This window comes from Culex pipiens, chromosome 2 (assembly GCF_016801865.2).
Source record: "Culex pipiens pallens isolate TS chromosome 2, TS_CPP_V2, whole genome shotgun sequence".
NCBI lineage: Eukaryota > Metazoa > Arthropoda > Insecta > Diptera > Culicidae > Culex > Culex pipiens.
Window position 1 is genome coordinate 101,358,228 of NC_068938.1, and position 10,890 is coordinate 101,369,117.

Here is a 10,890-nt window from a genome sequence, read left to right on the forward strand (position 1 = left end):
AAATAGAATTTTTCATAAAATTCTCGGTTTTTGTGTTAACCAAAACATGTTTTGTAAAAGAGTAAAAAAAAAAATCCACTTATACTAAGAAGTTTGTTATCTTTTCGGAAGTCAAGTGCTTTGGCGTTTCATACAAATGCCCTTACAAAGTGTGTACAAAGTATTCGTATGAGACTGCCGGTGGGTTAAAAATCAACATCTACCAGAAAATCAGTTCTCAAGGAAATCTTTTGTTCTAAACCCATTTTATCAGTTGAATGCTCAAAGTTCGTGCAACCTACAAATACTAAAACAGTGTTGTATGTTTATTTAGAGAGAAAAAATATTTTTCAAAAGCATTCCAGAGACCTCCCAAAAAATGCACGAAATGTGGAAATTAGGCTAAAAGCATTCCGCATTCCTGTAGGTTCAGTTAGCTACCGTTTCAAGTGAATTGTATTATTCCTTGAAAACGCGCTACAACCTGGGAACAACGATTTCGGCTAATAACTTCTCCCCATACAACATTAGAACTAACAATGCACATCGCACCGAAAGTGCACTTTGCAGAGCATAGTAGGGTAATGATAATAACACCACGCACATACCTTCTATTCACATTCGGGCACGAAAGGATGCAACCGACCAACCTTTTGTGGGCCGTCATTTCGCGGTCTCCTGAGGACCATATGGCTGCCACCGAGAGAAACCACAAAGGCTCCAACCAACCAACAATAGAAGTCCGACCACAAGTCAGAGCAGAGCTCCAACCCTATGGGGTAGCCGGAAATGGGAATCTGCTCCTTTTGTGGTGTGCGGTGAAGGCAGATGAACCCCCGTGCAACATGTGCCAATTAAAATAATGATAACACTGAACTCTGAACTTGAAGACCTCCTTTAAAGGAGTAAATTTCTGATCCCACATTGCATAATTCTCAGATTGTACAAAAGATATGCCTGATCTCACGATGCTGACCCCTTCCTTTGACCGGAAATACCTGTTGCAGCCTTTCTTTAAGCCCTCTGCCATGGGAACCATATGCTCGGAGTGTTACAAAAGGGTATTAACAATAAATCCGACTTCCTCGAAGCAATATTCTTCCGTTTTTCAATTGAATGACAAACTGTGCCGCGCACCAGGAAAATGCACCTCAGTGGCAAACTCTTATTCAAAGAAGGAAGCGGAAGTAGAGCCTGCAACGTGCCAACGGAGGGGATATTCATTGCATTTGCGCGCCAATTGAGTACAAGACAAACAGAAGTTGAGAAATTGTGCACTCTTTCTCGTGGTGGGTAATGCTAACACCACTTACGCGAATGATAGTTTTGCTTGAAGCGAAACGGCACACTTCAGACCTCTTCAGATAACATCGAGAGGTGGAGGAGGAAATTATGCAGAAATGCCACGTTGCAATCGCGCAAAACGGTAAGATGATAAGTAGGAAATGGCAAAACAAAGGAGTGGGTGGAAAAGGAGTTGTTTTGCAATCGAAGTATTTGATTGCGTTTGTGAAAATAAAATGTAAATTTAATTGCTGGCGGTAAGCCTTGAAAAGAAGTAATTGTTTCGCAACGTCTACAACAAGGATCGAGCACAACACATTCGTCGATTCTGGACTACTTGTAATTTCAAAAATTATGGATTTGATTGATCATTTCAAGTTGGTGAAGTTATGAATCGAGTCGTGAAAATGCAATGTTTTGAAACATTTTTCTTAAAACGCTAGGGTCTCTGGGAAATAAAATCATTCTCTTGATTGCATTCTGTACAGGTTATAAGATGTACTAAATGTTTATTTCAAGACATAAGAGAAAGTTTTTCACCAGTGTGTAACAGGTCGTATCGAGGTGCCCCGATTTGGATGAAACTTTCAGCGTTTGTTTGTCTATACATGAGTCTAAATATGAGCCCTCTACGACAAAATGGGAAGTGAGGTAAAACGGGCATTGATGTTTGAGGTCCAAAAACATCAAAAAATCATAAAATTGCTTCCATTCCCGTAAAACTTGAACATTTCCAACTCTCTTAGATGCATTTGATAGGTCTTTTGAAGCTCTTCAAAATGTGCTATATACATCTAAGATTGGTTTGACTTTTTCTCAAAGCTTTTGCAAATTAGTGTTAAAAATTGATTTTTTGAAGCCTTAATATCTTTTTGCAACAACCTCCAACACCCATACTTCCATAGGTCAAAAGATAGGTAATTTCATGGACTAAAAACCTACGTAATTAATTGTTTGGCGAAACGCAGTTTTTCTCATAGATTTACGATTTATTTATAACCAACTTTTTACAACGTTCACTTTTGCCCTGTAGCCCAGGAAGACGGCACGTGAAATTTCCCGAGGAAAAATCAATTTTTTGCAGTAATTTGCAAAACTATGAGAAAAAGTCAAACGAATCTAAGATGTATATAGCACATTTTGAAGAGCTTCAAAAGACCTTTCGAATGCATCTAAGCATGATTGCTTGATCAATATTGAGAGATACTTAAAAATTATACATTTTTTTAATTGTTTTCGAGCATATTTTTTCAGATAATTTAACATGAGTCATTTACAAATTCCGTCCCTTCATTTTTTATGCAATTTTAATAGGTATTTTTGAGATACTTTTTTAAGAAATCAAATTCATTGTATTGGCCACTTATTTTAAGAAACTATCCAGTAACCATGAAATTATTTCTTGGCTTTTGCATCGTTAGCTTTGGGCCATCCATAACTCAAGTGGACACTTAAAGGTTGTCAGTTGTCTCCGCTCGAAAAAAAAACCTATTTTAGTATAGACGGATACCACAAGAGCAGAAATGAAAGTCTGAATGTCAATTGATATTGGAATAATACAAATTTTAATTTTTACTCTGTAAAAATTGTGATAAGATTTGTAAATGGTTCTGCTGCTGAGAAAGTGGGAAAGGGTGTGAAGTGGGAGAATAAGTGAAGTTTGGTGCTAATAAATATTACATTGGGCAAAAGTTGAGCTATTCCGGATAGGCGGGAAAAAACCATAGTTTAACATCCACAGAAGCTCTCCTGAAAGTTTCAGCCAATTTGGTTCAGATTCCGAGGTGCCTGGTCGAAACTGTATGTATGTGATATTATTAAATGCAATTTCTGGATTGTATGAAAGTGCGATGAACCACCCTAATCTTTTGTTCATATCGAAAAGTTCAGTGAGCAGTACTTATAAATATGTCGTTAAAGATACATTGGGAGAAAATCTCATATTTTTTCATAAAGAGTATAGGTAATACCGTTTTTGAAGCAGCAAAATAAAATATCCATAATGTATCCCGTTTGTAATTTTAGTAGTCAATGTTTAATGCTAAAACATCTTATATTCCAAGAATTTTAAAATACCTCACTTTTGTTCACTAAATTCAAGTCTCTGCATCAGTTTTGGTTGTAAAAATGTTTGGCTCATTTTACGGAGTAATTTTTGTTTTTTTCCCCCTGAAAAATATTTGTTTCTCCTTAACGCCCTGCCACGCCCAATCACAACAAGCTGAAATATGTCTGTACGGGATATTTTTCAGGGGATATTCAACTATAACTTGAAGCCCCAGACGATCAAATTTGAATAACTTTAGTATGTTTGTGGGTCTCGTGGCGCAGGGGTAGCGGCTTCGGCTGCCGATCCCGATGATGCTATGAGACGCGGGTTCGATTCCCGCCTTATCCACTGAGCTTCTATCGGATGGTGAAGTAAAACGTCGGTCCCGGTTTCTCCTGTCTCGTCAGAGGCGCTGGAGCAGAAATCCCACGTTAGAGGAAGGCCATGCCCCGGGGGACGTAGTGCCAATAGTTTCGTAGTATGTTTGTTACGTGCACTTCTGAAAAATACTCGAAAAAGGCACTTCTTTCATTAAAGCCCAGCGCGCGAGTTTTAACCCATTTTTGGGATTTTGTTGTTGCTTGGAAATCATTTTTGTCTATTTTTGTACACAGTGAAAACAAAGTTTACTTTAGGAAGGTTCTAAATTGCACTAAAAAATTTGGAATATTAAATTTAATGAAAGCGCTCATTTGACGTAAAATTTGTTCATGTAAATGAGAATTTGATGTAAAATTATGTTTGTTTTGCCGTAATAAGGCCAAATTTACACTGTCATGCCTTTGCCAAACATTACATTATGCGAAATCTAATAAAGCATAAAGTTTAACCTAATATTACATTAAATTTGATGCACATAACTAGAGCGTGTTTTGCCTTCCTCACTGAGGTAAGGCTATAATCCTGCTCTAAAAATGAACTTTGTATAAAAACGTCGTAGACCCACCTTCATGTATACATATCGACTCAGAATCGAAAACTGAACAAATGTCTGTGTGTATGTGTGTATGTATGTGTGTGTGTATGTGTGTGTGTATGTGTGTGTGTATGTGTGTGTGTATGTATGTATGTGACCAACAAACTAGCTCATGTTTCTCGGCACTGACTGAACCGATTTGACCCGAACCTGTTGCATTCGACTTGGTTTAGGGTCCCATAGATCGAGTTTTATACAGACTGAAGTTTCGATAAGTAGTTCAAAAGTTATGTATAAAAATGTGTTTTCACATGTATCCGGATCTCACTTAAATGTAGGTAAACTATGTCCGGGTCTATCATCCGACCCATCGTTGGTTAGGTTATCAAAAGACCTTTCCAACGAGTCCAAAACATTGAAGATCTGGCAACCCTGTCTCGAGATATGTACACTTAAGTGACATTTATGTACTTTTTTGAAGCTGGATCTCATTTAAATGTATGTAAACTATGTCCGGGTCTATCACCCGACCCATTGTTGGTTAGGTTATTAGAAGACCTTTCCAACGAGCCTAAAACATTGAAGATCTGGCAACCCTGTCTCGAGATATGCAAACTTAAGTGATATTGATGTACTTTTTGGAAGCCGGATCTCACTTAAATGTATGTAAACTATGTCCGGGTCTATCATCCGACCCATCGTTGGTTTGATTATCAAAAAAACTTTCCAACGAGTCCCAAACATTGAAGATCTGGCAACCCTGTCTCGAGATATGGCCAATTAAGTGATATTGATGTACATTTTGGAAGTCGGATCTCACTTAAATGTATGTAAAATAAGTCCGGATTCACCATCCGACCCATCGTTGGTTAGGTTATCAAAAGATCTTTCCAACGAGTCCAAAACATTGAAGATCTGGCAACCCCTTCTCGAGATATGCAAACTTAAGTGATATTGATGTTCTTTTTGGAAGCCGGATCTCACTTAAATGTATGTAAACTATGTCCAGATTCACCATTCAACCCATCGTTGGTTAGGTTATCAAAATACCTTTCCAACGAGCCTAAAACATTAAAGTTCTGGCAACCCTGTCTCGAGATATGTACACTTAAGTGATATTGATGTACTTTTTGGAAGCCAGATCTCACTTAAATGTATGTAAACTATGTCCAGATCCACCATCCGACCCATTGTTGGTTAGGTTATCAGAAGATATTTCCAACGAGCCTAAAGCATTGAAGATCTGGCAACCCTGTCTCGAGATATGCAAACTTAAGTGATATTTATGCACTTTTTGGAAGCCGGATCTCACTTAAATGTATGTAAACTATGTCCAGATCCACCATCCGACCCATCGTTGGTTAGATTATCAAAAGACCTTTTCAACGAGTCCAAAACATTGAAGATCTGGCAACCCTTTTTCGAGATATGTCCACTTAAGTGATTATGTACTTTTTGGATGCCGGATCTCACTTAAATGTATGTAAACTATGTCCGGATCCACCATCCGGCCCATCGTTGGTTACACATGAAAAAAAAGTTGAATTATGGAATGTTGAAAATTTGGTAGGTTGAATATTATCTCTTTATTTGTGTAATATTACATACAAAATGTGTAAAAATGTAAACCTGATGAAAATGATGAATATTCATCAAAAACTGATGTAAATTCAAAATTTTCTGGGGTAAAATTTATCATTTATTTTGCCACAAAATCTGTCACCATTTCCTGATGAATATTACCATCATTTTTTTCTGTGTAGGTTATCAAAAGACAGTACAATTCCATCATATCAGCCATTGTTGGTAATAAGTGAGGAAGGCTCCAACCACATAGGTGGATTAAGTTAGTTTTTAGATGTAATATTACCGTCAGTGGGGGTGACATTGGGTCTGGGGGGGTGAGATTGGGTCAAAGTGATTTTTGACGGATTTTACCATTTCTCAGGTTCTTCTCAATGAAAATGAATTCTGTTGAAAGGGTTGTGTAGGGGACATCTTAAGATGACTTCGCTGAAAAAATCTCGTTCCTAGAACAAATCCTGCTATTTTGGCAGCTGTCTAAAGTTGGGGTACGTATTTGGCCAAAAATGACCTCTCGAAAAATCATTTTTCTAATATTTTTGTTAGAATTACTCGAAAACTACCCAAATGTTTGAAAATCTCCATTTCAAACATTGTAGCGTGTCAATACGATTCCCTCGAACAAGAAACACTGTTGGATGACTTGTTTTTACCATAACGTTGTATTTGAGCATCATTTTAGTTTCATTTGACCCAATGTTTCCCCCTCTAAGGGGTGAGATTGGGTCAATTTTCAAACTATTAACATTTAAGGTAATGTTCATCAAAATCCACCATGTTTTGGGAAAATGTTAGTAAACTATCTAAGAACAAATGTACGTTGAAAGATTTTCGATGCTATTTAAATTGTTTTTGTTATTAAGAAAATACGAGAGGTGTATCGTTTTTTGACCCTTAGTCATCCCCACTGACGGTACATCAGATAAAACAGAATATCCACGTTTGCCGAATGTGTTATGCAAAAAAGTGACAGCCATATTGAAAATCGTGGAAGTAACTGTGACTGGAGATTTTCTCCTCATTTATTGGCGATGTTTTGTCGGAACTTGCATTAAACGACCATCAGGAACATTTACAAGCGGTAAGCAAAGGTAAATATACTATATTTACGTGAAATCGGATCGGATATGGGATGAATATTACCTCTTTTTTGAGTAATTCAACTAAAATAATGTGTAAAAATGACAAATTCAAATGAAACTGATGGAAAATTCACCAGTTATGACTGCAAACTACACATTAGCTTGACTCAAAATCTGTCATAATTATCAGATGTAATATTAAAATTATGTTTTTTTACTGTATAGGTCGGTGTAAATTTTGGTCTAATTTTGGGTAATATTGAATCAATGTTAACAAAAATAATTGGTTTTCAGTTTGTTTGAATTTCTTCATACCAAAATGAATTCTAGTGCGCACCTTTGTCCCGTAAAATGATTCGTTTTTGGGAAAATAAATGAAAATGTTTTTTTCGTACCGTAAACTGGGGTCAATCGGGACACATGGGGCGAATTGGGACAGCAGATTTAACCATGTTGGAGCACAATATTTTGATTTTTCTGATTGGTTTCGGTTAGAACAGACTCAGGCCAACAAAATGTGTACATCCATCTCCAAATTTAAAAGCTTTAAGTGCTCTAAAAACTGCTGTCCCTATTCAGACTGTAGTCCCGATTCACCCCAGATTACGGTAAATCAAACGTCGAAAATCTCAATATGAGCTTTAAGTATTAAAATGGCTTCTGCCCCGTCCAACTCTATGGCATTTTTGGACGATTTGAGTGTTTTTTTGCCTTCCTCACTGAGGTAAGGCTATAATCCTGCTCTAAAAATGAACTTTGTAAAAAAACGTCGTAGACCCACCTTCATGTATACATATCGACTCAGAATCGAAAACTGAACAAATGTCTGTGTGTATGTGTGTGTGTGTATGTGTGTGTGTATGTGTGTGTATGTATGTATGTGACCAACAAACTAGCTCATGTTTCTCGGCACTGGCTGAACCGATTTGACCCGAACCTGTTGCATTCGACTTGGTTTAGGGTCCCATAGATCGAGTTTTATACAGATTGAAGTTTCGATAAGTAGTTCAAAAGTTATGTATAAAAATGTGTTTTCACATATATCCGGATCTCACTTAAATGTATGTAAACTATGTCCGGATCCAGCATCCGACCCATCGTTGGTTAGGTTATCAAAAGACCCTTCCAACGAGTCCAAAACATTGAAGATCTGGCAACCCTGTCTCGAGATATGGCCGCTTAAGTGATATTGGTGTACTTTTTGGAAGCCGGATCTCACTTAAATGTATGTAAACTATGTCCGGATCCACCATCCGACCCATCGTTGGTTAGGTTATCGAAAGACCTTTCCAACGAGTCCAAAACAATGAAGATCTGGCAACCCTGTCTCGAGATATGGCCCCTTAAGTGATATTGGTGTACTTTTTTGGAGCCGGATCTCACTTAAATGTATGTAAACTATGTCCGGATCCACCATCCGACCCATTGTTGGTTAGGTTATTGAAAGACCTTTCCAACGAGTCCAAAACATTGAAGATCTGGCAACCCTGTCTCGAGATATGGCCCCTTAAGTGATATTGGTGTACTTTTTGGAAGCCGGATCTCACTTAAATGTATGTAAACTATGTCCGGATCCATCATCCGACCCATCGTTGGTTAGGTTATCGAAAGACCTTTCCACAGGTTCAAAACAATGAAGATCTGGCAACCCTGTCTCGAGATATGGCCCCTTAAGTGATATTGGTGTACTTTTTGGAAGCCGGATCTCACTTAAATGTATGTTAACGATGTCCGGATCCATCATCCGACACATCGTTGGTTAGGTAATCAAAAGACCTTTCCAAAGAGTCCACAACATTGAAGATCTGGCAACCCTGTCTCGAGTTATGACCACTTAAGTGATATTTATGTACTTTTTTGAAGGCGGATCTCACTTAAATGTATGTAAACGATGCCCGGATCCATCATCCAATTCATCGTTGGTTAGGTAATCGAGAGACCTTTCCAACGAGTCCAAAACATTGAAGATCTGGCAACCCTGTCTCGAGATATGGCCCCTTAAGTGATATTGGTGTACTTTTTGGAAGCCGGATCTCACTTAAATGTATGTAAACTATGTCCGGATCCACCATCCGACCCATCGTTAGTTAGGTTATCGAAAGACCTTTCCAACGAGTCCAAAACATTGAAGATCTGGCAACCCTGTCTCGAGATATGGCCCCTTAAGTGATATTGGTGTACTTTTTGGAAGCCGGATCTCACTTAAATGTATGTAAACTATGTCCGGATCCACCATCCGACCCATCGTTGGTTAGGTTATCGAAAGACCTTTCCAACTATTCCAAAATAATGAAGATCTCGCAACCCTGTCTCGAGATATGGCCCCTTAAGTGATATTGGTGTACTTTTTTGGAGCCGGATCTCACTTAAATGTATGTAAACTATGTCTTGATCCACCATCCGACCCATCGTTGGTTAGGTTATCGAAAGATCTTTCAACGAGTCCAAAACATTGAAGATCTGGCAACCCTGTCTTAAGATATGGTGTACTTTTTATTCCGGATCTAATGAAATTTGTGTACAGCCAGTGTTGGTAATGAGTGAGGAAGGCTCCAACCACATAGGTGGATTAAGTTAGTTTTTTTTACCAGTTGTTACGTCATCTGACGACGTAGCCTCCGTAACAAACCGCCGAACTCTTCGCCCGAGGTTACAGAAAAATACAACGCAGCTCTAGAATGATAGGCCACACCCAGTACCATCAGAGGGATCGTTATCATACGCATCGGCAATAGCGAAAGAAGAGAAATACCTAGTAGGAATAAGAAGTGAACTTGAAATGAGTAGGCCTTTGTAATAGCTTCTATTGTATCTACAAAGTACTGCACCGAGGACGCGCTGTTAAAAGCTGGACTAAGATCGTAGAATATTGTGCATGGCAGTGACCTAAATTTACGATCGCAGGTGAAAAAGCATACTATATGTTGTACACGCTGCGGTACTTATATTATTGACCCCCATTCTAGCCCTACTGCGCGTTTTACCCCAGAACAAATTGTGCGCCACGCTAATATGATCCCCGTAGATCGAGCGCAATAATTAGGTAACGATTAGGCTAGATTTGTTGATTTTTGCGTCCTCACATTTATACTATCGTCCTCGTAGAAATTGAATTCCCCTCGTGCGAGGCAGCCCAGCCGATGAACGGTTTAGAAAAGTATAAATATTAAGGTAATTTCTCTAAATTCAATCCATAAACAAGAGCTACATGTAAATCTATTGTTCTAACAGTAAGCCACAACCTCGCTGTTGGACCTACCGTCAGTGCATGCATTCCGGCCGTTGAACGGTTATAAAGGGCATAAACGTAAGTTCGTGCAAACTTTTCCCTAACGCTGGACTGATCAATTGAATTTGTATTTGTAGGGAAAATTTAATCACGTCAAAATAAACGGATTCAAATTTGTGGAAAACTCTGTTACTTGACCAATTCTCGTAACACCAGTGATAGTGAAGATCTACCAGCCTAATGAAACAATATAACCAAACATGATAAACAAAAACAACGATTCAAAAATTCCTTCGCCACCACATTCCTTCATCGTCCTGAAATTCCAGCCTCGTCATCGCGATGATGCCGATCTTCCACATAAATAATTCCGCTTGCCAGCCCAGACGTAGCAGTAATGAATGGCTGCAAAGATAGAGCGCGAACGATCGACCTTATCGTTTGGAGGGGATCAAAGAAAGTGTGGCACAGGAAAATATCCTTTGCGGACAACGACCGACTCAACTTTGAATTAAGTTCAGATCAACAACAAGAAAAACTACAGCTAAAAACAAGGCAATCAACCCTCTTTTGCTAAACGGGAGCACACGTTACCGGCCACGTGTCAGAGTCGGAAAATAGACGAGGTTTTTTGAAAGTCTAAATGCGCTTTTAGGAATTAACACCAACTAACACTCATTTTAAAGCGTAGTTTCATGAATAAAGATATAAAAGCCTTGAGCAAACTTTTTGAAGCCTCGTTCATTTTCAGCCACATGTAATGAAA

At 38.5% G+C, this 10,890-nt stretch overlaps 1 long non-coding RNA gene across 1 annotated transcript; it reads left to right on the forward strand.

The window, feature by feature from the left end:
• Positions 1–9,709: 9,709 nt before the first annotated feature.
• On the forward strand, positions 9,710–10,640 carry LOC120413087 (uncharacterized). The gene is made up of 5 exons (XR_005604907.1): positions 9,710–9,799; positions 9,862–9,938; positions 10,001–10,066; positions 10,127–10,202; positions 10,262–10,640. It is a non-coding gene; the product is annotated as an uncharacterized LOC120413087 (long non-coding RNA).
• The last annotated feature ends 250 nt before the right edge of the window (positions 10,641–10,890 follow it).